Consider the following 27,390-nt stretch of genomic DNA (forward strand, 5'->3'; position numbering starts at 1 on the left):
GGCCACACACATAGATGTGAGAAACATACGTCCGTGTGATTTGTCCACTTAAATTTCACGTGGAAAACAGTACAAGATATAGAAGCATTCGTCACATTTTCAACAGTCAAGAGATTGTATTCGTGTATCCACATAATGCCGATACAGAGATACGTTGGTGTACGAACAAAAGACCACTCACGATTTAAAGGGTTAAACGGTAGCATGGCACGCGCGTTAAAAGTGTCGTCGGTGGACACTGTAAGTCATTTTGGGCAACACTTCGCATGGCATTCACTGGTATGTATGTTGCGCATGTATATCGCTTTCAAAATACATTTAAAGTAACTTCGTTTGCATTAATCGCGCATTATTGGATGCACAGATATAACACAGAGTACATATGCACCGCAATATTGTGCAGAATAAATATTTTCATCTTGTTGAGATTTTAATTTCCATACAAATATGCTAGTATCGTTCACGTGATGTTTGCGTGCATTAATTATATCTATATTGCGAGGTTACAACGTGTGCGCGTGAAGACGAAACACAAGCGAGTGATTTTAAGAATGCAAGAGGCGGTGTGATAAACGAGCTTCGATAACTTGGCTTCCTGTTTAACATATAGTGCTGTTTTAATTACACGGAATTTACTAACCTATTAAAAGCAATTAGTCGAATATTCTGTAATCTAAAAAGATCAGAATCATATTCACTGAGCAATTGTAAAATGCTTGTAAGTTGTATACGAGAGAAATATTGTTACACAAATATTAAATAAATTCTTTATATTATATACGTACAACTGTAATCGTTAGAGTTTTAACTTAATTTTCTTCACTTGTTAATACATTCGAACAAAACTGGTCGTCGTATAACTTAAAAAGAAAATGATTTTTTAATGCTTGAGTTTAATATTTCTCCTACAGAATTAGTTCAACTATAACTTGTCGAAGAATCCATAAATAAAAGAGGCGCAAAAATATCTGCGATATTTTTGTATTAATAATATAAAATTATTAACTACACAAATATTGAAAAATTAATACATAACAAAAATACCTGCTTATGCCCTGTATATCCTTATTTGTCATTTAATATAATATATAAAACGTGAAAAGCAACAAATCGGAACACTGTTAAACGCTGGAAGAAAACAGGTGAAATGCAGGTAATACACTTTCACAATTCTGCAGAGCTCTTTCCCCACGGGATACTCGACATCCTCTACGGTCATCTACTAGCCTCGAAGGATAGCAATTCATCTCAACAATTTTTGTCGATAGATGTCGTAAATGTCGAGAGTCCTGTTACGCAACTTTCGTAATTTATAAGTTTCGTAATTTATAGCACGAAACGGTTTTGTCCGTTTGCTGGAATTCCGGATGTTCGGCTTTCTCTTTTGAGTCAAGGTTTGTCAAGCTCGTTCGAAAGGGACAATGATCAGTTGTTACGTAAAATTTATGAACTGCGGAGGGGTAAAAATGCTCTATTTTCGAGATTGCTTCAGTTGTGCGGAGTTTCCGGTGTTGTTAACATTTTAGGCGCGGAGACGTTGAAAAAATAGTACGTTAATAAAAACGCATGATGTCGTACCGGTAAAAATTAACTGTTCGCGAGATCTCATCTCGCGACATACTCTCTCTCGCGCAAACTAGAGATTGTTAACGGTTCTACGACTCTCTCCGAATGGGAAGAGATTGTTGCTGATACACTACCGCGCGTAAGGAGTGTCGTTCCACAGCCTGCAAATATTCCTGATTTGAGGTGCGCTGAGTAAGAAGTCGAGGGTTAATCACTCCAGATTTCACTTAATTAACGGTAAGTCTAACGCAGGTTGAATTATCTCGCAACCAGATGCTATCGCAAAGTGGTAAAAGTTCTCTAAAAGAACTTCGTAAAAGTTTCGTCGAGTGAGATGTAACCTAAATGTAGATAATCGCGTGTCCATATGACGGAACGAAATTAAATTTCCAGGCGGAACGTTACGCGCAATCTTGCATTTAACACAAAAGATTTAACCTGATATTAGTTATAATAATTTTACATATTATAAATTTATGTTAGAAGTGCTGTGTGCTATGATTTCAATGCTAAATTATTCGAATAACACTTCTATAGATTCACGTACTTCAATCAATTGTTTTAAAGAAACACTGTGAAGAGATGTCTTCAGTTGAAAAAATTAGGTACTTGTTTGAGAATCAATATACTTTATTTTAAAATACTAACTTTCAATAAAAAAAACTTAATAATTATTTCTCTAACGTGAAACTTCTTGTGATCGGTCGTCACAGTTTATTTTATAACATAGATCATTTTCTCTTATCGCGACATCATACTTTCCCCTGATTTAAATTAGATAATCAAGATTCATGATGTAAACTAGTTACTTTGCGGAGGGACAACATGGGAAAAGTAGACGCACGGATAATTCATAATTTACGTGTATGTGGGTGACCGATGAGACGAGAGCTGCACGTGACTACATAACGCCAAGGGAACCCTTTGTTATAACACGGTTTTAAAGTTTATGTATTATATTATATTAGGAGATAAGGTAGCAAAGAGAGAGTTTATATAAAAACGGCCACGGAAAAAGTTCAATAATTTTCAGAATTATCAACTATGATCTTTGGCAACATAAATTATCTTATCGAGACGAAACAGAAACATTACACAGACACGCGCGCGCACACACATACACGCAAACTAGGTGTGCCTTCATGCACAATAGCGACAGCGAACTCGAAATTACGAAGCCGAGCCTTTATTTCGTCGCAAGCGCAAGGGGGTATCTATACGGCCGGCGAGACACGGCGGAGAGTACAAAGTTTTGACGTCACCCTATAAATCAACCAACACACTCGCACGTTCAAGACGTTGCGCGAATACATCCTGGGTTGAAGTTTTGTTCACCGTATGTCTCCTCCGCTCTCAACACAGACAACCTGTACATGGCGCGTCAGAAATTTCGGCAACGCCTTGCGCATCCTTTAAATCCCATTCACACCAGAGACTATTAGGGCAGCGTTTAAAGTAAAACGCCTATTGTTGAAAGACCGGCAATTATCGAGGGATCCGCAGGTGGAACACCTTGCACTCGCACAATAGTAATCGGAGTGAATACACGTGGTAGAGAGCGAGAGCGGAAGCGAAACAAACGTTGGCAATTTTAATAAATATTTAACCGGCTTTTTCTCTTCTCGCACAATAAGACGCGACTATCTCTTGTAACAATTTATGAGTAACTGTTGGGGAATTGAGGGGAACGTTGAGTTAAGATGATACGTGTAGATATGCGAACTTAGAGCATGAGATGATGGGCGCAGAAATAAACTGTATGGCATATGTACAGCTCGAATGTCGGAATGTCAAAATAAACAGCGGCACGGGAGTTGACCGTGTCTACTGAAAAATTTTGGCATCGTCGCCCACGGCACCCGGCGCTGTCGGCACAACTTTGAAATTATCTCGAGGTAATTTATATTACGGCCGCGAGCCGAGAAAATACGCGACGTACTTTCGAATTAAAATCGTCGGCGCGACAACGAATCGGAATTAATGAACTTTGAGATGGAAAAAATTGGCTGGAACGCGACTTTTATTTAATTCCGTAAATTATTTCAGACAAAATTTATTATTTACAAAATTCGTGCACACAACATACAAATGTAAGATACAAAGAGGATTCAGAACTTTGAAAAAATAACAATGATAAAGCTTTACAAATGTTGCTGCACTGAGAGAAAAAAATAGTCATTTTTGGACCCAACCATATTTTTATAATTGCATGGACCAATATTGTGTTTATGAGAACTATAATATTGTTAGGTCAACCATAAATTACGTTGGAGGAATTATAAAAATATGGTTGGGTCCAAAAATGACTATTTTTTTCTCTCTGTGTGCGATAATGCGGTGATGATTTCCCACATACAGTAGAGAAATGCAATGAGAAAAACGAAGGGAAAATGAGATAGAGTTGCAAAACCATCCTCGGTGTAGATTACATTTGTGTATAAGCCTGTAAAATGTAACGCTTTACTAATTGCTGCATTATAGAGATATAGCGATATGATAATAATGATCATTACAAGCAAAAGGTTTAGGCTTTTGTGTGTATACGCTTTCGTCCTTGTGCACATTTCTTGAGATAAGATAAGAATAGAAGTGCATAAATATTATACAATTAGGAAATAAGAAGGCGACTTTTATCACAAATCTTGATCGCACGTAGATACCGCGCATCCGCATAGAAAGCATAATCAGTCTGTTTCAGAATTGCGCCGTAGATCTTCATAAGCGTATAATTACTGATGATAATGGTCGGCTATTAGTAAGCACTCGTGATTATCATATGTAGAAGATTAGAACCATCGTGTTTATGTATTAACGTACTGTAATAGTAATAAATTCGAGACTCTTTTTCCGAGCCCTTGCAATTCGTGAAATTATAACGTCATGTGCGCGCTATTGCTCCTAAACAGCCTATATAAATATTAACAATTAGTGGAAAAGATACCGTCTGTTCGTTTGAAAGACAGATATGAAAATAGAAATTTGTACATTCACAGCGCGAATGGACGCGTCGCAACTTGCGAGTAAAAACTCGCTGCGATTGTCGGGAGAAACTGTTGTGGAGAATGCCTTGAAAGGCGGAAATTGCAGCTGCTCTTACCTCGCACGGTCGATGTCTCGGACGCAGAAATCAAACGGCAGGCAAGGAAAAACAAGCAAAGAGAGAGAAAGAGAGAGAGAGAAAGAAGACATCGGGTGGGGTGCCCGTCCTAAGAGGGTGAGATCGAGGATTTGGCCGGAGGTGTAGAGGGGCCAGCGGTACGGACACGGTATTGGATGCTATCGGGGACGGGGGCCACGCGGTAGGGGTAGTTTGACAAGTTGACAAGAGCACAAAGGCCGTGGCAGACACCCTCGAGCGAACGGCAAGAAGGGTAGGGGCAAACGCACGGAGAGTGGGCAGGATAGAGCGATGGGTGGTGTAGGGAGCGTCGCGACGCTCAGCGACGGAGGATTGCCGGATGGCGGGGTGCCTGAAAGCCCGGTAGATCCGACGCCGCGAACAAAGGGTGGCTCACCCCACCGGAGTCCCGGAGTTTGGGAGCGAGATCGCCTATACCGATTTACTCCAAGTCGCGAAGATGCGCGCACGCGATATATGTATGCCGTATTGCGTATGTGGGCGAGAGAGTTCGGGTCTACTCGACCGATCCGATAGATACGCCGCGGGCCTAATATCGAAAGTTAAGGGTGAAGCTAAAGCTCGTGCTTAATTAAATCGGAAGACCGTGGGAGATAATCGCTGCTCCCTGCGCGGCAAAGGTCAATATATGTGATGCTGGGCAATTTCATTTTCGCACGGCAATTGAAAACAAATGATAATTTAAACGTGCGCGGTCGAGCTTGCAATCAAATGGGCCAAATTATCAATGTCGCGAAATAACTTAGAAACACTAACGTCAATAAATACTTGACAAATTACCGGTCAAAATGGAAATTGTCTCAAGATTACTTTTAATTAAATCAAATTATTGAAGTTTAAGTGTTTAAACTCACACTCGAACACAATGCTCGGCGACACATTTAAAAAATATCTTTTTCGGAAATAACATGCAAGTTGAAGACTTATCACATATCTCCGACGCGATTGCACAGAATACCATCCTCGCCTCGAGCTTTGAAAAGAAACGGGAAGCGAAAAGAATATGGTTTGCGCCCATGAAAGCGCTGACAATTTTTCACAATGGAATGCTGTACGGCGTGCCGATAACCGTTCAAAGGGTAATAAATATCTTCGCTAACCACCTTCTATAAGGCAGCCTCCGCAAAAGCGTTCCATTCATACCGCAGTATAACGTTAGCGTGGGCACCGACTCTTCCCGTTTCCGTACCCCCTTCATCATCGCGCCTCGGCCCACATTGATACACATATCGACTCCCTTATGGTTTACGAGCCGACGCTGTGATTTATCACGCTTGAAAATACCGCACGGCGTCATTAGAAACATCATTCGTATCGAGTAACGTCTATCATTTTGCACCCGAAGTAATTCAATGATCCACGCGTCGTCCCCTGTTCGACCCTTTCGTCCTGAGCATAGTTAATTCGCGCTACATTGATATATGCGCTTCTGCAAAAGCTTCTCGAGGCAGCAACGTACAAGAACACGAGAGGAAAATTTCTTAAATTTCGGAAGATACGCCTGAGCAGTGTTATTTCTAGAAATAATGGCGTCATTTTAAGATGTACGACACTTAATCGCAATGTACGTTTTATGTCATTAAAGATCATGTAAATTAATAAATGAATAAAAGCGAGGGGGAAAGCATTGTGGTGCACAGATTTGCGGCATTACTAGTCATTTTTTGGGCATTATTTTGGGCATTAGACCTTGCTGAGGCATTGTAAAATAAAATAAGGTAAAATAAGATAAAATAAGATAACATAAAATAATAAGGTAAAATAATGCCTAGTGGGCATTGGTGTACAAGATTTTGGTCAGCGGTTTTCCCCTCGGATAAAAGTTTATATTCGTAAAACATCAAATGCTTTTGGAATCTGTTTTACTAATTTATAACGTGATTGCAATTTAGGTTTTGTCGACGAAGAGAGCTAGTTTTAGAATTATATGAAAATATTAAATGTCAGTTTATAATAGAGGAAATTGGCATATTCGTACATTAAGGGCAATGTAATTATCATAAATTAAAATTATAAAATATATGATGGATGATTGCGAGGAAAAATAGCAATAACGAGATAGTGCAACCGTTTTAAATCGTATAATACCAACGTTTTATATAATAAAAGATCATATAAATTAATAAATAGATATAAGTTTATATTCGCAAAACATCAAATGCTTTCGGAATCTGTTTTACTAATTTATAACGTGATTGCAATTTAGGTTTTGTCGACGAAGAGAGAGCTAGTTTTAGAATTATATGAAAATATTAAATGTCAGTTTATAATAGAGAGAATTGGCATACTCGTACATTAAGGGCAATGTTATCATAAATTAAAATGATAAAATATATGATGGACGATTGCGAGCAGAAATAGTAAGAACGAGATAGTGCAACCGTTTTAAACCGTACGATACCAACGCGTCCGTCCGTATGGGATTACCCCTTTTGCTTTCTGCTCCTCTTCACGCTTGTACCAAGCTTCTCTTTTACACTATATGTCGCTAACCTCATACCTGCGCAGCCAGTAAATCAGAAACGCAGCGAAGCGTCTTTCGTTCCCGTCGCGTCGCGGTGTCGCGAATCATCCCTCTATACTATAGGATTTTATACTCGCTATCTGGGAAAGGTAGACAGGATATATGGAACTTAATTCAGAAAAGGAAATAGCATCCTAACATATTTTTCAAAACGCGGTAAAAATAGAAACGTCAAAAACGCGCGGGTTTATATTTTATTCATTTGACATAGATTTAAATTAAAACCACAAACAAAGAGGTTCGTACAAGAGAATATTTTGTCCTGAATAAATAAGGAGCGAGTATAATAAACTAAATTACGTGGTTCGTGATCACGTTGATTAATAAAAATTAGAAACGGACGAAAATTTAAAAAATGTCAGCGTGTAAATAGACAGCACGCTTTGCGCATCGCGTATGTGAACACTGGTGTAAAAAAAAAGGATAATCCTGTTACTTAATTCTTCGTAATCGTGTATGAACCTTTCATACTACAATGGAAGATGATTATGTACGATAAGATTAATCTTTGCCGGTGACCCTCGTCAGATCGAAGGGTTCGTGGCTCATTAAATATTCCTAGGGTCCTGATACCATATCGAAATGTCTTGTATTGCATACCGTATGTAATTATACATCAGTTGTAACAACACAGCCACTTAACGGCACTTGAAAATCTCCCGGTCAATTTGTTTGTAATCGATTTTGTTTATAATCGAGACCACGTCTAGCTTCATATTTTATCGTTCGATCGTCGTCGTGTTCCCCGATAGAACGACGAGAGGATCGCGTGCGTGACGAAACGAAAAACCGGAAAGCCGGACCAGGTCGACTATTAAACGAGATGACTCTCTTATCTCATCAGGTAACCGAGTGACCTGTCATGCTCTTTCTACCGAGTCCTACCTGTGCGTTCTCCCCCGCCTCCATTAACAGAATCGGTTTCCGGATCTGAAGCGTCCGGAGTTTAAGATCTTAATCCGCGATAATACGTGGGGGGCATCGCGTTTAGTGGGACATTTACTTCGACATTCCAAATGTTGGGAGTTGACCCGCCCAACGCAACCGCAGGGCGACTACACATATGACAGCTTCTCCGAGAGATTCGAAGGTTGAATAATCGCAAATTAAAGTGTCAGGAGTGGTCCATTGAGCGCTACATTGATCGATAAACTACTCGTAACACACGGCCCATCTTTCAATTGTTAAAGAACGATCAGAGCGCTCGCGGGCACTGCTTATTAAACAGTCAAGCGGCCCGTGGTCTAGTTAAGTGGACTTTTGTAGCTCCACGATCTATCGCAAACAGCTCGCTATGACGCGCGCGGCAAACATACCTTTCTCCACATGATCCGTCTTCGCACTCCTCGATTTGCCGCGGCTAAGATCGTCGATTCACGCGTCTGCGACTTACGCACACCACCGCCATCCGACGCGTACTCCCGCGCGCGCGGCAGGCCTCTTCTCCGCGCCAGCTATCAGCTAATTAACATTACTGGCGGCACGAATAACAAGCAGGCCGGCAATTACGCGCGCCGAACGCGATCGTCGCGGCCGGAGCGTCCTTATCGGTCCCGCGTCGTTGTCAACCGCGAAAAACCGATAGGCGGCTGTCGGCAGACTGTGCAAACGGTGCCAATTACGTGTACACAGGTGTCAATTTGTCGGGGCCTCTCGTCACGCTTTCGTGTCGCGGGTACACCGCGCCCGAGGACTCTTCAGAGAATTCGCCGAGCGAATTTCGCGCCAGCGTTTAGGCGATTCGCATCGCGATGCGGCCGCGTGACGACGGTAATTAGTCCTGGTGCGCACGCCGATGTAACGGACCGGCCGACCGCGCAGCGTGTGCTGGTAACGGCGTGGTCGCCGACCGAAATCCAGGAAGTGCACGGAGAGCCTAATAAAACGCTTATCCGCCGCGATCTTCGCGCGATGCTGATTTGAAGCGAGCGATCGGCTGGGTGTGATCGATCCGACGAGTCGATAATTCTCAGACATACGCAGCTCGCTGGATCTTCCGAGCTGATCAATTAACGTCCATCTCCTCGCTCCTTCATGTGCTGTGCGTCTAACGAAAAGAGTTCTGCCTTGGAGCGTGTGGCGCAGAGATGTGCGCTGCTTGGTAAACGAACGAACGAAAAGATCCGAATTCAAATCCGATCGGGAACACCGCTAGTTTTTTTTATTCAAACGCCACTTCTCACGAGGAAAGTGGCGATCGAGAGTGCACCTGCCACGTACAGTCTTTTGGAGTCTGGCCCTTCAGTTTGGGAGCTGAATACTAGGCTGACAAACCTTTTATTACCCGATAAACAAATCCTGACTCGGAACCTCAAAGGTTTCGGGTTGTCGGAGGCAAAATCTAGACGAGGCTCGAGTGCCACTTGGACCGTAGTGCCATTACCATCTATTTTATGCCTCTTGGAGAGTATAAAATTTCTCGTGTGCGGTTATATTTCTCGAAAACTTCCCGGCGAACTTAAGCGCAGATCGGTTCGCGTCATCTCGTGACACAAGTACACACACATACACACATATACACACACACACATCCAAATTTAATGTACGCCGAGTTCACCGTGTTCGACTTGTGAAACACGTTTGACCACACATTTGCACTCCTCGGCGCAACACTCGTACCGTTCAAATCGTTCAAATTTGGCGCGTTTTCTTGCGCCTCTCTTCCGCGCGAGAGTGCCGTGCGCGATCTGTAAAATCACCGGCGGGTCTTTCGCGTACGCGCGCGAAAAAGAAGGAGGGCCATCGCCACGTCCATCCGCACGTTTCTTTTTCTCGATCGCGACCGCGGATGAACTCTCGCCGCGTTAACTCGCTAGGACTCCTCGCGCTCCCGATCCGCCGCGACAGATGACAACGAGACGCACGATGCGGCCCGCACGAGTCGGCGTGTGTCAGGGCCTTCGACTCCGCAGAAGCACAGACAGAAACGAGAGACTACACAACGTGACTAACGCGGCACGGAGAAGCGAGCAGCAGACGTGAACTATGCGTGTGCGTGTTCACGTGCACGCGTGCCGGGGGGAGGGGAGATGAGAATGGAGGAACCGACAGAGAAGGCGCGTGAGAGAAAGAGAGAGAGAGAGAAAAAAAGAGGGACAGAACGGCGACGGAACGCCGGGATATCCACCACGCGTTAACCAATTCCGCGAGCATCGCGCGTGCGTGTGCGCGCGTGTACGGGCGGACGTGAATGTGTGCAGAGAAGCGTATCCTCCCGTCGAGCGTGGAACGGACGAGAGCGTCGAGCTGTCAGCGCACCCCACCCCGAAAGCCCCTTTGAAACCAACCCCACCCATCGTGACGAAACCCCCGCCTTCCCTCTCCGTGTCACAGGCTCTTTCCCTTGACTAGTCGCTCCACCATCCCTCTTCGGACAGTCCCCCCCCCCCCTCCGTCTGTGACAACATCGAGGCACCGTGTGCCTTGCACGAAAGCGAAAGTAACGCGAGCCCGTATCGACGCGAATTGAAATTACCTCCGAGAATATCGCTACGAATAAAATCCCGATTAATAAACCACGTTTCCTGGCCTCTTCGCTACCCCCGTTAGGTCTCAACGCTTATTTTAATGCGCGCAATGTGGAATCGAAGAGGACAGGCATAACGAAGCGAATGGGTGGGAAAGGGATGTGAAAAAATATTTGAAAGGTACGAAAATAGAAGTACACACGAATGTCGGGAAAGCAACTTGGCCCCTTTCGTTTCCACCGACGCGGACGAATCATAATTCTTATTCCCCACCGGCCCGAAATCGTCCCCTCTACGGTGCTCTTTCCGGTCCTATACTTCGGCTTCAGTTTTGCCCATTTCCTCCCCGACCACCCCACTTTCGCATCGTAGCGTGAACACGCGCCGTAGCAACCGTGGCAAGAAGAGTCTCACTACAGAAACGCAAAACCATTGCTTTCAAGACGCAAATGTTGCAAAAAGGGTTCGAGATATGTTACATTTCGTAAAATATTTAAATGCTTTATGTTCTTGTCCTCTTGATTTCATTTATCGACGCGTGACCAGGTCGCGGCCCCTTGAAACGCAAGAATGTCAGCCGGCAGTCGAAAGGGCCGGCTCGACAGGACAGGTATCATAACGAAACACGCGTGTGCGTGCTCGTGAATGAACAAGTATGTGCGTAGACCAACACATCCCAGAACTGAGGGTTTATAATTGACGACCAATGAACGGACCGCCATTGTCCGAGGCTGACATCCACAGGCTGACATTTTGGTGAGCGAGGTACGAAGAATGTGACTTTACTAACATGGCCGTCACTTTTGACCTTATATACGAGACGCATGGATCCTACAAAACCGAGCAATTTATCCTTCGTGTTAATCGACAATAATTAATATTAATGCAAATTTGCATTAATATTAAGTATTATGAAAAATAAATACATGTGTAAGATGAAAAGTAATAAATAATCAATTAGATTGCGACTGACAAATTAGAAAAACAAAGTTGCCGGAAATTTGTTCGATATACCTCCGATTAAAATTAATTTTAATTTATAAGAATATATTCGGGCGGGGACGGTGTCGAGGATTCGGTCAACTCTACCACGTCAAAGATAATTATTTGAATACGACCGAATCAAGTGCCGCGTTTCTTTCATAATTCATATGCAACACCTATTAATAGAAATCTCTCGAATCGCGTTCCCAGATTTGTCCGAGATCGTACGAGGGTGGGAATTTTTTTTCGAAGAAAATGGAGTTGGCCTGCGTCCGAGCGGCGAAGTGATGACTTTATCCAATCGACTCCATTTCTCATCCGCATTCGTTCTCTACCCGCAGGCTGACCCGCAGTCCCAACCGGGGAAGAGAAGGAACCGGGTGAGGGAGAGAAGCGCCCATGACTTATGATCGCCATTACGGTACCGATAATTATATGCTGTTCCGTAGCCGCTCCCTCTTGCACGTTGTATGAGAGGAACGAGAGAGGTACCGTAGATGATATCCTGCCTGCCGACGAACTTCGAACAGCCGACCTCTAACGTAACCGCACGCACATCAACCATACGCTCCTCCTGACTCGTTGATCGATCCGATCGATACGTTCCGGTATTTCAGAAGAGTTGGAAAATAATTGCCCCTTGATCGAGGGTCGATCGTTAATATGTGCAATCTCTTTGTGCCACGCGTTGGTGAGTCTCTAAAGGAACTTGAGTGTTTTATATATTTTTATAATCGATTTTTGCTAACGATAATTAATACCGTAAATAATTGCACAAAATTTTGTCTCATTTTGTAAAATTATTTAGTTAAAGTTAAAAGTTCATGTAGACTGATATGCCGGAAATAAAATTGACATTAAATTGAAACGAAACTGATTTTTATATATTTTTATAATTGATTTTCGTTAACGATAATACCGTAAATAATTGCACAAGATTCAGTCTCGTTTTGTAAAATTATTGTAACAATTTAGTATAGACTGATATACTGGAAATAAAACTGATATTAAATTGAAGCAAAACTGATTTTAACATATTAATACGACGTATCATTGTAGTAAACGAAGAAGAACAACGATAGGTTTTCTAATCTGATAACAATTAGTCCGGACAATCGATTGGCGCGAAATCTGCGAAAGAAGTGACTTATAATTACACACGAGCGCACAAAGTAACCAGAAGCACCCTCAATCGTTGGAAATGGTCGTCGTATATATCGAGGAAAGGACTTGGTAGTATCCCTACGACTCCCCATGGCCCACTTATTACGCTGATTCTCTTACGGAGGACTATCGTCTATTGTAAGTATTTCGATCATTACCGCATCAAATTAACTCGATTAATAATAGAATACCCTGGGGATTTCGGACACTCTGCAAGAAGCCTAACTAATTGTAAAAAGCATTTTGTTAATAGTCCCGTGTCTAATTTCTGTGGAAATCAACGTAATCGAAAATAACCCACGGAATTTTTTTACAATTATCACATAAAGAGTATTTTATTATATTCGATGAAAGAAATAGTTCGAACGTTGTGTTCTAGTTATTTATAATGAATCTATTGGCAGTCATACACACGAGGTAGTTAATGACAATCTTGCCAAACGAGTTTTATTAAAAAAAAAAACTGCAATGATTGCTGACGCAGATTGTTCGGTCTCGTTAAAGAAACATAATTGTCGAGTCATATTTCGGTCGCCAATTGAGATCGCGTAACTTATTGAGACATCGGTGTGTTTAATGCGCCGTTACGTCACGCTTCGTGACTTTTGTAGTAACAAATCGGGACGGCATTGTGCCCGTGCATGAGTTTCCACGGTACTACAGCCCACATGCGTGCGAATACCATTAGCATAACCAACAAGCTCAACACGGCGCCCCGCGCAGGATCCAGACGCGCCGAACACAGAACGTTGTTGGCTACATGTGTAAAGTTCGGGAGGGGAGAAGAGATGCGTGAGGAACGGCAGCGAATTCATGAGAACATACCAGGTGTATTCCACCAGTTCTTGATCTTCTGAGCCACGTGCTCTGACGTATTCTTAACTCAGAAGTACTCGCACACTTTCGCCATATTTCTTCGCTTCTCACTTGTATTTTTCAATCTGTTGACACTCTCGCATTTTTTCCTTCTATACACATTTTCCTTGGGTTTTCCTCAAAACGCAAAAAAAAAGGAGCGCTCATGCCCGTTTATGAATGTAACAATCGGTCTATATGATAAATGATAAAACATTTGGTATCACACATTTCTGAATTGATTTCACGTTCAGAGGATTTGCACATCTTAATCTCCAATGATACAAACGCAATAAAATTATGCATTTTAATCCTATACATCGAAAAAGTCGCTAATTTTTAGAATAGAATGGCTTTGTTGGATTGTACAGCGGTAACATTTTTAACGATAGCTCTGCCATTGTGAAAAAAATGGCAAAATCTAATAGAAAGTACTTTTTGTGGATGCAAGTGCAGAAACGTGTCTCGCTCAAAAAATTATTAGAACGTTAGCCCTAAAGTTAGCACTATTAGCACACTATCGATTCAACACGCCGCAATTTTCAATCGCATTACTTAAATGAAACTGATTACGAGTGTGTTGGTAACAGCAAATATATCTTCAATACTTGCATTGTTCTACGATGGCGAGTAATACTAATAACTGAGTTCGGGAACTAATTGAGTTTCGCTGGAATAGAGAAATAACACTTCCACACATAGATAGTTTCTTCATTCCAGACGCTCTTACGTAACGGGAGCGCACATCCCCTTTATTGTTTACGAGCGTGAGCTTCTTAAATTCGTGTTATTTTCGTCCGATGTCGCAAGATGAATGGCGTGCGGGTTTTCTGGCAACAACGGCGCATCCGAGAAGAAACTAGAGTAGAGAAATCGAGAAAGGAGATGAAGCGACGGAAGCAAGGATATGAGGGGAGACTTTATCCTCTGCTCTCCCCGTCCCTGCCCCCCGACCCCTTTCTCGAGAAAAAGTTAGGAGTTGTTCGTGAAGAACGTCGTTCGAGACGATGAGCGGCACGTCGCTACCATCTCGCCCCCGTATGTCGCCCCCCCCTCCCCTTCCTTTTATTCCTACTGTCCTCTCTTTTTTTCCGCGTGTTCCACGCGACGCCTTCGGGGCGCCGTGTCTTGTTACCCGCGTGATGTATGGTGCACTAATTGCACCACGGCGAATAGCAACCGCGTTGCGACGGAATCGATCACGTAACTATTCGTGCATACTTGCTTACAGCGATCAAAAATTCCTGGGAAATTGTTTCATAAATCGCACTTAACATGGACGTTTATGATAATATAATAACCGGCGAACTGATAGCTTGGTTAGTTTTTTTCGTCCGAATTTATAGAAATCCGAGATGTCGAATTTGTTTTAAAAAAAAAAAAATAAACGGCGATATTTTTTTTTGTTTAAAATGTTGCCTTCTATAAATTGCCGGGAATGTTGACATTCTCCGCCGCTATGGTTTTGGTTTTGCGTCCGGCAACGAGATCCCCCTCTCTCCGTGTTGGCCCTACTTCCTTAGTCCGTCCGTCGGCATTCGTGATTTATCGCAACGGAAAATAGGAGAAATAACAAGGGATGTCGGCTGCGTTATACGCCTCACTCTCTATCCCAGAATAAAAATGTACTTTGGACCCGCAAACCCGCTATAACCGGGCGGTTTTTCAACATGGAATCAAACATTTGCTTCAGAAAGTTGAAAATATTTCTTGACGATTCAAAATTAGTTTCTTTAGCTCTCGTATTCATAGCAGACATACCTATTTCATTTCTTAACAAATTGCATAAAAATTCGATATTATAAATTGTAAAATATTGTGTATATAAATTTTTTTAACAAAAATTTATCTCGAAGCCATAATAATATTTTTTCGCATAGAATTATACCTCAGAAGTTAACGATTGAAATATTTTTTTGCAAAACATTTTATGAAGAAAAATAAATATAAACTAAATATAAATATAAATTCTATCTTTGAATATTAAAATAAAATGTTAAAACTATTCATGTTAAAGCATATTGTTAAAACTACATCATGTTTTAAGCTATACATAGATACTATTAAGAAAAGAGAAAAGAGAGAAATAATATTCATCAGCAATCTAAATTTTATGTAAGTAATGTAAATTTTGTATTAATCCTCCCTGTTCTGACTATATACCGTACGAATACATTCTTATAAATTGTATTAAAATAAAAATTAATTTTGATCGAAGGTATCGAAACAATTTCCGGGAACTTTTTTTAATTTTTCCATTGTCAGTCGCAATCTAATTGATTATTTTTTATTTTACACATGTATCTTTTAATGCGAATTCTGACTATCAATTCAACATGTTTACAAATTCGTCAATCGTTAAGTAATAACGAGCGAATTTACGAGATCTTCGAATGCAATAGCACGAAAGTAAAATGAGAAGCGAAGCGAGGTCAAGGGATAGGCGAAAGCTTATTCGCTTGTCGTATTAACTTCGTCCTTTGTATTCCTGCTTGTCCAAAGGAAATCGAGGAAACTTTGCGTCATTGTGGACCGAAAAAGAAAGTTAAAATCTCGTGAAAGCACATTGTTGGTTGCGTCAACGTTGAAAGCGATCCCTTTTCTCCCTTTTCCTCTTTCTTAGATAACCGAAGCATCGTAAATAATATCAAAATTTATGTCTTAGGCTAGGTATTCGTTCGTGCATTTTCTTTTCAGTACTCCATGTCTCTTCCTGTTCCCTTTGCAATTCGTCTTATTATCCTGCTGCGGGTCTGCCTGCGCATATTTCGCACGGTTGCGCGCCTTTCTTTCAACAATTACACGTATCTTTCTTTTTATCCCAATATGAATTATCTAGTTCGCTGTTCGACTAGCTGATTTATCTCCAGGAGGATAGAAATTTATTTACGTCCTAAGCGACTGATCAACACGTTGCACAGAAGTTATCTGAACACAAGTGGCCCCGTCTCGCCCGGCCGTCCGTCGATGTCCCGATATCGAAAGTTAAACCGTGCTTATTAATAACAGACTCATGAGAACGGCCACACATGCGGAGTAGTTTGCGTGCTGCGGTAATCAGTATAATGATCAGCGGCCGAATTGACGTATCGCCAGGATAATATATATGACGGCATATGGCGGCAGATGCATTGCGCAGCGTGACGTGCTCTAACGCGTCATTGATAGCCCTCCGCTCCTCTTCCCCATCCCCTTCTCCCCCTACCTCCTGTCACTCTGCCACCCTCCATCAAATTTTCCTATCACCCCAGACTACTCCCTTCATTTCCTGCCTCGACGATCCCCCCGCCTGCCTGCCCCTGTACTGGCTGCCTCTTCCTCCTCCCTTCGGTCGCGAGCGGAAGGGACGTAATACGAGCGAGGGGGACCCACGGCCAACCAGCGTCGTTGCTTTTAGGGATAAGAATTCTATCGACGTCGTACCCCAAGCCCATTTTTGACGCCGATGTTTCAGCGGAAAAAAATAACATGGTGAGAGAAATGTCGCAATGTCAGCAGTTGAAGATATGGAGAAAAACGTGTTAATATCGTACAGCAGTTGTCGTCGATGTTATGTTTCTCCAGGCCGATTGGAAATAAGAATCCAATCAATTTGCGCAGTACAATGAAATATTTATGCGACTTCCAATGAAATAGATGGCCCGAGTCGAAATTGTGGTACTATTGTGACACTTTTAAGAATAATTTACACCTACATAGACCAGCAATAACCTACTTTGATGACATTATATTTTTCTACTCCTCCCTTGAATTTTTAATTCTAAAAATTTACTTTAGCTCCTACTTAAAAGGACCTACTTTAATGCTAAATTGACAAAAGTAGAAATTTCTTACACTATCAGTTTTAAAGTAGGAGCAAATCTTGTACTTGCAGTTCGACCTCTTTTACTGTCTCGGGTACGATGTCTACCACTATGAAATAGAATTAAAGGTTCAACATGGGGCCAAAATTTCGACTCGGGCGGTGTTTTGTCTTACAATCAAATAAATTTTTAAGCCTGATCTACAATACGCTTTCTGCACCTAGAAACATTCTATTTTATATAAATAAATCAAAGCGCTTAAAAAACTTGTCGACAATGTACGATTATACAAATATAATATACAATTTCTCAACTTGCACAAATTTTTTAAACGTATTTATTGACTACAAAATAGAATGTTTTTAGGCACAAAGAGCACATTGTAAATTTGGTTTTAAAACCAGTAGTTTTTCATAATTTTCGAAGGATAAGGCGTCATTTGTATGGATTGTGTTATATTTCGTTATTAAAAGTAAATAATTTCGACACAAAAGTAATTAAAAGAAATGTATAGCAAAGTTTAAATCGGCGTATACGCGAGCACTTTACTTTAAAAGTAAAGTGAAAGTAATAAATTATAATATATCGACGTAATAGTATTAAAAAGCTATCGTGGGAGTCTTCTTGTTGCTTAGGCCGATTAAAGGATGAAAGGGAATATCCTAGACTTTTTTTTAAGAAATTTCTCACGTACTACGTCTTGAAAGTATTTGATCGGCACGTCGATGAAATTTGTTGACGCACCAGAAGAAAAACGGAATTGCGGCGCATTGTAGAACGCCAGGACTAAATGGTTAAAAGGACCACCGGCGACCGGGCCGCTATAAGAAGCTTGGATAAATTGCAGTTAATATTGGAATCTGTGTTTTTTGCATCGACCGCACAAGCCGCCTTGAAATCTACTGTATCATCAATTACAATTAAGAGTGGTTAGCGAATCGCCAAACGTTTCAAGCACGCGGTGCAGATATCCCACACTTCATGCGTGACTTGATAACAGCTTTCGCAGAAGACGTAATTTCGCCTCATTAATCTTGCTAAAAACCTAATCTTCGACTATACTGAACAATCGCGTTTACAAATTGCTTCAGTGCATTTTACTTGACGCACTGTATGAAAATCAGTCGTTACCGACAAGAGTAGTATCGTTTTAATGCGAATTACACGAGTGTATCATTAAATGATTAGAGACGAAGGAAGAGCCTAGATTTTATTTAAAAAATTGGCATTACTTCGTTGTTCTTTCCCGTATCGATGGTCATGTAAATTGTGATGAATAAGCAGAAAGTGAATAACGAATTGTGGCGGGATCAGTGATCGACCGTTATACGTTTTGTAATGTGATGCTCGAAGCATTTTACATACTATGATCCGACATTAATTGAAATGTCGCCATTATCTCTCATATGTTTCGCGACTTATCATAATTTTATCACTTGCCAAGCGCACGTTTCATAGAAAATTAGTACTTCTTAAGAGTAATAAGCTAGATCGACCGTATCTAAACATTTTCAATGTAAATTGTCGAGTTACGTCGAATTGTTATATCTCAAAAGTTAGATTTACGTTCCCCAATAGAAAACAATTATAAAACGCACCTTCTATTATATTTATGAAATTCCACTAAAATTCAATCCACGTACGATTCGCACTCGAATAAAATCGGTTCCTGCGATTGAGCGTAGCACCGTTAATGTTTAACAACGATTCAAGATGCAGTTAAAGCCATTTGACTACCCGCTCACCTCCGTCGCTTCTTTTTCCGTCGCCTCCGTCGGCGAGGTCGCCTTCTAGTTTCCCCCCTGTTGAAGGGGGTAGTTGTTCTCCCCTGTCGTTTCAGGGCCGTTGCTGCTACGCTAAACTCGACTTCTTCCCCTGCCTCGCTTCTTCCCTGCACCGGGGGCCTTGTCTCCGCCCCGGCGCTGGGCCCCGTCGTGGCTGGTACTTCCCTTCACACACCACCTTCTCGGCAGTCTTTGTCCACGAAGAGCGAACAGATTCGCCAACAGTCACCGAGCCAGGTACGACGGGAAACTGCGTGGGATCAGAAAAACCCAACACCGTCGACGAACCATGTGTCCTTCGAGCAGACTCACTGTCTATCGGATAGAGTAACCATGTGAGTCCATTCACCATCACCCTTTCCTCACTTTGCCCCCGCGATACCTTTGCACACAACCCTACGAACTGCAGGAATCACACGAGATACTTGGGGCGCTTACAGTATTTGGCACTTCAGCTTCGATCCGAATAATGCTGCTACGAGTCCTTCCGTATTCAGATTGTCTTAAGAGGATATTGCTAAATCGCAATAGTTTGTTGGCCAACAAAGCTGCTTGCTGATGAATAACGATAAAAAATAAGCGAGCGATCGACTTAGCGCGACATAAGACGGATCAGGTCATTCGAAATTATCCTCGTCCACGTTGCTCCTTCACTCGGGTGAAATTGCTGACAAAAGCTTGCGTTACTGGTTAGACCTCCTTAAGACATAACGAGGGTAATGCTCGCGCGAGGTCGATGAACAGCGCACTGTACACAATGGGGCCGCAATGTAACATTGACTTTACAACATCCAGGATCTACGGTGTAAAACGTAGCTCTCGAACGCTTCTTTAATATTAGCACAGGGTCGAGCTCCGTTTTCCAACTTGAATTTCGTCGGCTTCTTATTATCGGTTAAGATACAACGCGGAAATGAATGATGAAGCAGTACGAATCGTCAATACAGACGAGAATGTTTCTATCTGCGAGGAGCTCCCCGCGATATCGCACTTCCCTCTGGTCATTCGATGGTCTCTCGTTAGTATGCGGCTTAATATGCTGCTCGCGCTAAAGCACAATGATCCCGGAAGTTTCCTCAAATGAGAGTGGCAAGAAAATAAATATCGATCCTTCAGGTTCTGTTAACTGGAACTCGATCGTTGTGCCGATCCGGAGCACGGTCGTCTCGCCAGCGCAGGTCCTCTGGGCTCGTAGTCGCACTTGAAGGCGTACCGCACGTGTGTCGCGTAGCACGAAAGACCGTAATTTCGGGCGATATCATTCGTCACCGAGCGTACTCCGAGCGCAGCATCCCGTCCAGGATTGACAGTCCTCAGCGGGGCTCGGTGCGTGTCGGCCAGCGTCGGGACGGCTCTCGGCTCGCCGATACCCATGGAAAACCGCGGACGGTGCCGCGGTGATGTATATCTTAAGCGAGAGATGCGACGACTCTGATCCGCGAATTCCGCCCGCTCGGTTTCGCAGCCTCCGACCGGCGGGACCGGAGCGCCGCGACGCGAAGCGCCCTGTGCACATGCGTTAAGCTTCACTCCCCCGATACACCCGTATCCCCCTTGGTCTACCTCCTTGCTCTCGCTTCTCTTGACGCCCCCGTGATCCAGCATCGGTGGTGGTTGTGTACAGCACCACGACAAGTCCCTTCTCCCCTGCGTCCGTCTTCGGCACACGGGGAGACTCGAGGGGCACCGCGGGACACTCTCGAGGCGTCTACCATATATACCGTCACGCCGTTTCTCTCTGCGTCAACAAGGACAGCAGATTGCGTCTGATCAGCCTTCTCTCCGTTGCTTGTTAAGTTACGCAATACCAACTGAATGGTTTTGATAATATCAAAATTTAATGCTGAATGAATTCCAAAGTTTTATACGCCTGTATATTTTTACGTTTGCAACCAAGTGGCGGGTCATGTCCTAAATTAAGAATCCTGGCAGCAGTCTTGAGAGAAATTAATGGTGGTGACAATGACAGCCGATGCGTATTAAAATTGGGACATAATATATTTCGTCTTCTGTCTTCATATTGTAGGATGATATACGATAGTTGTTTTCGTCAAGGTATTGAATTACGTTTAATCATTTAATTTATTGTGCATGTATTCGGTTGAGGGAGAGCCAAGAACTATATCTATCACGAATCTATTTCTTCGTTCAACTAATTTTAATCCCCAGAAATGCTCAAAATAGCATCGCTCACGCTAACGAAACCGCCGTGCTCGCGCGCATCGCATCCACGTGCCACTCATTCAAGCTTTCATCAACCGCGAGCGTACGCGATTCGAATTGAATGCCGAGCTTTCGAGCCTCGGAACGTGCACGGCCTACAGCGCCGAAGGCCGCGGAGAAAATTGCAGAAAATCCCAAGTCCGTCCATGCCGTAGAAAGCTGCTGACGGATTCGACCGTCAATCTTTCGACGGTAGTCGTAATCCTATCAGACGACTACCAGCATCGAATCGCGTAACCCGGAGAGAGAACGCTCAGAAATCTTTTCGGGGGGGATGATGCGTCGCAGGGCTGCGGAGCATACACAGCTCTTATAATCTATCAATGTTAATATTTTTTTTATTATCAAAATATGCAGCTTTACACCAAAATCTTTCATTTCTCGAAACTACTAAATTGATACTGCAAACAACGATCTGTTCTCGTGCCGTCTGCTTTTGTACCGATTACAAAAACATGAGAGTAGTTCGTCAATAAGAACAGTAAATCCGACTGAAATCTGACCAATCTGATTATTCAATTACGACTCATCACGGAACATGGTAATTGGTGGTGTTACGCGGTCTGCACAGCTATTGCGCGCTACGGTGAAACATACGGAACATAAAGTGCGCACACAAGTAGTGCGTTACATTATAAATATTAATCGGGGTTTTTGTTCCGTCGAAATATTACATATTATTAGCATACGCTTTTTATAACGGCGCACACACACGCACACGCGCCGCACAATAATCGTACCAATCAATAAGTTTTACATCTTACGTCATCGTCACAATTTGTATAATCGTAATATTAAATACAAATTGCTGACAAAGAAATGTTTTATCGGTGTCCACGGAAATTTATTATGCAGCTTGGGAATAATTATGTGCCAAAGTTTTTTCTTCAAAATCACATTTCCAAGTAAAAATAGTGTATAAGAAAAGAACGTGAATTTATGACGTATGCACGAAAGCGTATTTTCGGAACGCTGAGTTGCTATTGCAAGTTTAACTCACTGCGAGAGATTTAAGGGACATCGAAAGCGCTAAATTTTCGGACAAGTGCGGTAATCGTCTTGAGGATCGCAAGAAATTAACGAGACACTAAGTTGTAGAGAGTGCTGAGAGCGTAGGGAGGTAGCATCGAGAAATCACAAACTAGGCAGCTACCAAGGCAGCAAAAGTTCGCACGTCGGTAGGAAAGAAAAGAAAAACAAGGAGAGAAATTTAAAGAACGGCAGCAAAGTAGATAAAGAGAGGGAAGGGCATAAACCAACGGGCAGCGGCCGTGAAACAAAGCAGGAGTTGCCGGCCGTGTAATTGGACTTTTTGTTACTTGATATTCTTTTTAAAAGCAGCAAGTAAAGCAGGATTTTCCTCGTTATTAGTCGAGATGGAGCTACTTATTGAACACCCGTTTATACCATACACGCGACAAATTTCATTCGAAAACCGGCATTTAAGATTCTCGTTCAAAGTTGCAACATTTTCAAAAGGTAATACCTTCTTCGAACGTTCCTCTAATGATCAACGATATCAGATTTAAACGACCTATACTGGCCAATGTTTTTATTTTAAAAAACAATACACGTTACGTTTCGGTCCCAGATTTGGATTTATCAAATAATCTGAAATCATGTTTTTTTTAAACTACTGGTGTTATTAAATACTATTTGTGTCTTCCAATGATATTACCAAATAAGAATAATAGTCTGTGCAAATTTACGGCCAAGTTCGCTGTACATTTCCAACGTTATAAGTCGGGACGTATGATGAAGTCGCCATCAATATAGCGAAGACGATATCGTCAGCAGTAAGAAGCAGCCAACCGTTTATTTGTCCAGTTAGCTCTCGATTGCAGACGCATTGGGGCTACTACCGTACCCTCGTCTTGGGCAGTCGCACACACGCAGACGCCCATACGCGGGCGCGCGGGCCCCTTCTCACAATCAGTAATCTCTTCCTCCTTCTACTTCTTCCATAGGCCACGCAGCCAGTTGTACGATCTCACGATCGTAGATATGCTCAGCATTCGTTTGCAAATGGTTCGGGGATAGTCGCGCGAAGTGTGTGCCACCAGAACTACGTGACCCAGTTTGTTGATAAAGCGCGTAATGTCCGCGTGAAATAAACAGAGCTTCGTGGTGGTTGAAGAATTGAAGTTTCGATTGCCATCTCGTTGTATCGTCCGATAATCAATTATTCGCGGATCTTTTTTTATGTTATTTTACGAGGGGGAAACCGCCGACCAAAATCTTGTACACCAATCGCCACTAATGCCCAGTGGGCATTACTTTATCTTATTATCTTATTTTATCTCATTTATCTTGTTTTATCTTAATCTTATTTTATCTTTATAATGTCCCAGCAAGGCTTAATGTCCAAAAAATGCCTAGTAATGCCCAGTAATGCCGCAAATCTGTACACCGCAATGCCCTCAGCGGTTCCCCCCTCGGTATTTTATATTCTGGCACAAAATGGAGTAGAATTCTTACGTCCCCTAATTAAATATGTGAAAAGACGAAAGCGACGCACTATTAAATTCTAAAAAGAGCTGCATCTTGAAAGTTGTTTATATATGTTGTTAAAAATATGAAAAAAAACACTATTAGATAACGGAAAACATTGTGCTCTATTTTGTGAACAATTATTAATCATCAGATGCAAGATTTGGATACAATTTGCAATAAAATTGTTAAAACACAATATTTTATCACCGACGAAACATAAAAGAACATAAAATTGTTAGAGTTTTCGTCGTTTTCAAGTAGTCTTAAATTAAAATTCCACGCAAGTATCTTTTTGGATCTGCAGTCTACGTGCCAACGCGGCGATATCGCTTTTCCGTTATCCGTGCAGAGTGAAGCTCGTCGACAGTCGCTTCTAAAATATTTTACGAGAATTACGTTTTAAAATTACAAAGTTTAAAACCGAATATTTAAACTTTATTCGAGTATTATATTTAATTAATTGTTGACCAGCAGCAAAATATTTTAAAGCTCAATTTATATAAAGACGTTCTAAACAAGATGTTCTACCTCATCCTCGCGCGACATAAAGCATACATGACTCGCACGGAAAAATAATACATAAATTCTAAAGATAAAGAACGTCTGCCGTTTCCTCTATTGTGTTTTCAAAAGGAAATCAACGTAATTGTTATTTATCGCAAATAAAAATACGTTAGTTTAGAGATGCGTTAAAAAATCTTACTCGCCATTATTGTGATTCCTCATCGGGGAAGAAAATAGATGAAAATAAAGGAAATAACTGTAAAAGAGAGTACATGTATGAATATACGTTTTTCACGCGTCACGGACATCTCGTGAGCATCGGGTAGATTATACTGACGCATAAGGGAGAATTCAGCCCTATGGTAGAGGAAACTCTCTGCGGGAGTAGCCCATGGAAGCGGAGCCAGAGAAGTTTCGCTTCGAGAGCATGACGGGGGTGGAACGAAGGGTGGCGTAGAACGAACGGAACCGAGAAACGCTGGTGAAGGAGGATGCCGGGAGAGAAGCGGCCTGACGACTCGGGGGTGGGCTAAGGGGGTAGGCGAGGGGATGAGCCAGAGTTGGAGCGATGGCAGAGTATTGATTTAGTGGGTTTCACCGTCTCCTTCTATTTGTCTCTCTCGTTCTATATCTCCACGTCTCCACCATCTACAGCCACGGAGAGCGCATCAGCTCATTGTTTCGGTGCTGCCGTTTCTTACCTTAGCAGGGCACGCTCTATTTTTGCGAAATGAATAATCTCACTTAAGGAAGGATGCCCTCGCTAACGACTATTATTTATCATATTTAACTATTTTCCTAATTTCCCCGGAGGCGCATTGTTCTTGTATTCGTAGAAACTGTTAATTATATTAACGGAAAATTAACATTTTAATGGACGTGATCAACAGTCTAGAGCAAATACACTTGTCGCAATATTCCCGTAGCAATTATGTTAAGCGTATTTTGAAATAATTGGTAATATTACGTATTTTCAGCATATCAATGCCATCTTTTTCCCACATTACGTGTCAATCGATAAATCACGCTTAAAGTGTCGCTAAAAATTCAGTGAGTATATGTATAAATTCAGAAACAGTTATCGATTGAATAATCCGCGGCCAAGCGAGATAGAACGTGAAACCGGTTTCGAAAACGAGTCAAGTTCAGGACGCATAAATCGCGATGTGTCTCGATACACGTATGAAACGTCACATTTTCACGACGGACAAGAAGCCGCCATGCCGCGCTCGACTTGCCGCGAGGCAAGGTCATTTAAATGCGAAATTTCTTCGCCGCGCGACAAATGTTGACCCAAGCATTGATGAATATGTAAACCGTTTGTTCAGGTGAACGCTGAACTACAAGCAGGCGGCGGTGTATCGATCGGTGTCGTTCTAGCGTTAACAAATATAACATACACGATATGCAAATTAAATAGCGGAAAATCGATCTAGCTACACTGTTGTAGTTTAATTCAAAATGATTATTACGATACACAGTGCGTGCACTTTAACTATGGTATTTTACGTGCCATGCTATTATATTAGAAATATAATTAATTTGCAGCAAAAATGTAACGGCTGCTTTCGCTCTTTCACCACGGGTAATTTATACAAATTGTATTTTAGTCATAAGGCACATGAACTAAAAATAACGTGATATGATGCATGTCGCAATCATATGATGATCTAATTAATGATAGTCGCAACACCCACGTAACAGTTTAGGGCACACGAGGAGGGAAACCGAGATACTATCTCCATATAGTTAAGAGGTGTTTACAACTTCAGGCAGTGAATCTGTGGGTAAGTGGTGGAGAAGATGGCAGTAAATATTCCTTGGATGCTACTCCTCCCTACTCCTCTCCTCTATCCTTTTTCCCCCGTCAGCTTCCTTCTTCTTTCGCGCTTCAGCATACCCCCCTTCGTCCCGGCCAACCGAGGCAGCATCATCCTCCGCGTCGCGGAATTCCAATTTACCCTCCTCGTGCCTTCTTTCATCCTCGATCGTGGAGCATGGTTCAAAACGAAAACACCCAATTGATTGTGTCCCCAGTACCCTCGCATGCCATTTCTCTTTGAACGAATTACGAAAGATTTACCCCCCTAAAACGTTTTCAAACGATTAGAAGTTTATCTTCTTATCTGCCTACGAGATATTTGACAATAAAAATTCAATTGTTAACATAATCAAACGTTGTTTAACTTTATTTTGGATGTTCAATTAACTTAATCAATTTAACCAATATGATGCAGTGTACATTTTGAATGTACATATACCGGGAGTATTTGAAATTTATAACAAATATTTGAGAAATGAATAACTAGGGTTCTATGGAATTTAAACAGTTATTTGGCACCACGACGTAAAAGGATAATCCAGTTTAGAAATATATTTGTATAAATTCGAACCAGAAGATAATCTGGTGTGAAATGCGGTCAAGGGATAATATTTTTCGTACTGGCGACTTGTGTGTAGCAGACCTTTTCGGACAGAAAGAAATATCAAGATGAAGGTTGCCTCTTCGGATCTGATGAATTTTGCCCTTATCTCGGTTATTCTCAAAGGAATTGATGAATCTCCGGACGAGTTTCAAAGCAGAAAATTGGTTTCACGTTGCAGATCGGAAAAATAATTAGAAAGCCTCCCCCCCTCTCTCTCTCTCTCTCTTTCTCTCCACGAAGTTTACAAATTACGTAACTTAAATATGCCAATCAAACCAATAACTGTATTAATAAGTTCAAATATCTAATATTTGCGCGGATTTATGTACAGTTGGAAAATTTGTGTTTTCTTGTTAAAAACAATGCCGGTTAAAATTTGTGTGTTAAATGTTTAACACATTCATGTGTTAATTTAACATATTGCTCTTGTGTTAATTGACCTCAAATGTAAAATTACT

At 41.9% G+C, this 27,390-nt stretch overlaps 1 protein-coding gene across 5 annotated transcripts in view; it reads right to left on the reverse strand.

Moving 5' to 3' along the window:
- LOC105563582 (homeotic protein antennapedia) overlaps positions 1-27,390 on the reverse strand; it is a 113,677-nt gene that overhangs the window by 25,544 nt on the left and 60,743 nt on the right. The window contains exon 1 of one of the 5 annotated variants that reach the window (XM_012015281.1): positions 19,248-20,694. The exons of 3 other annotated variants lie outside the window; for them this stretch is intronic. The gene's annotated coding sequence lies outside the window, so the exon portion shown is untranslated. Of the gene's footprint in view, positions 1-8,545; positions 9,158-19,247; positions 20,695-27,390 lie in introns of those variants that run through there. One more of the 5 variants, XM_012015279.1, reaches the window with a different exon arrangement.

Source organism: Vollenhovia emeryi, unplaced genomic scaffold, assembly GCF_000949405.1.
Source record: "Vollenhovia emeryi isolate VEMERY1.0 unplaced genomic scaffold, V.emery_V1.0 DF939174.1, whole genome shotgun sequence".
In the NCBI taxonomy this organism is placed as follows: domain Eukaryota; kingdom Metazoa; phylum Arthropoda; class Insecta; order Hymenoptera; family Formicidae; genus Vollenhovia; species Vollenhovia emeryi.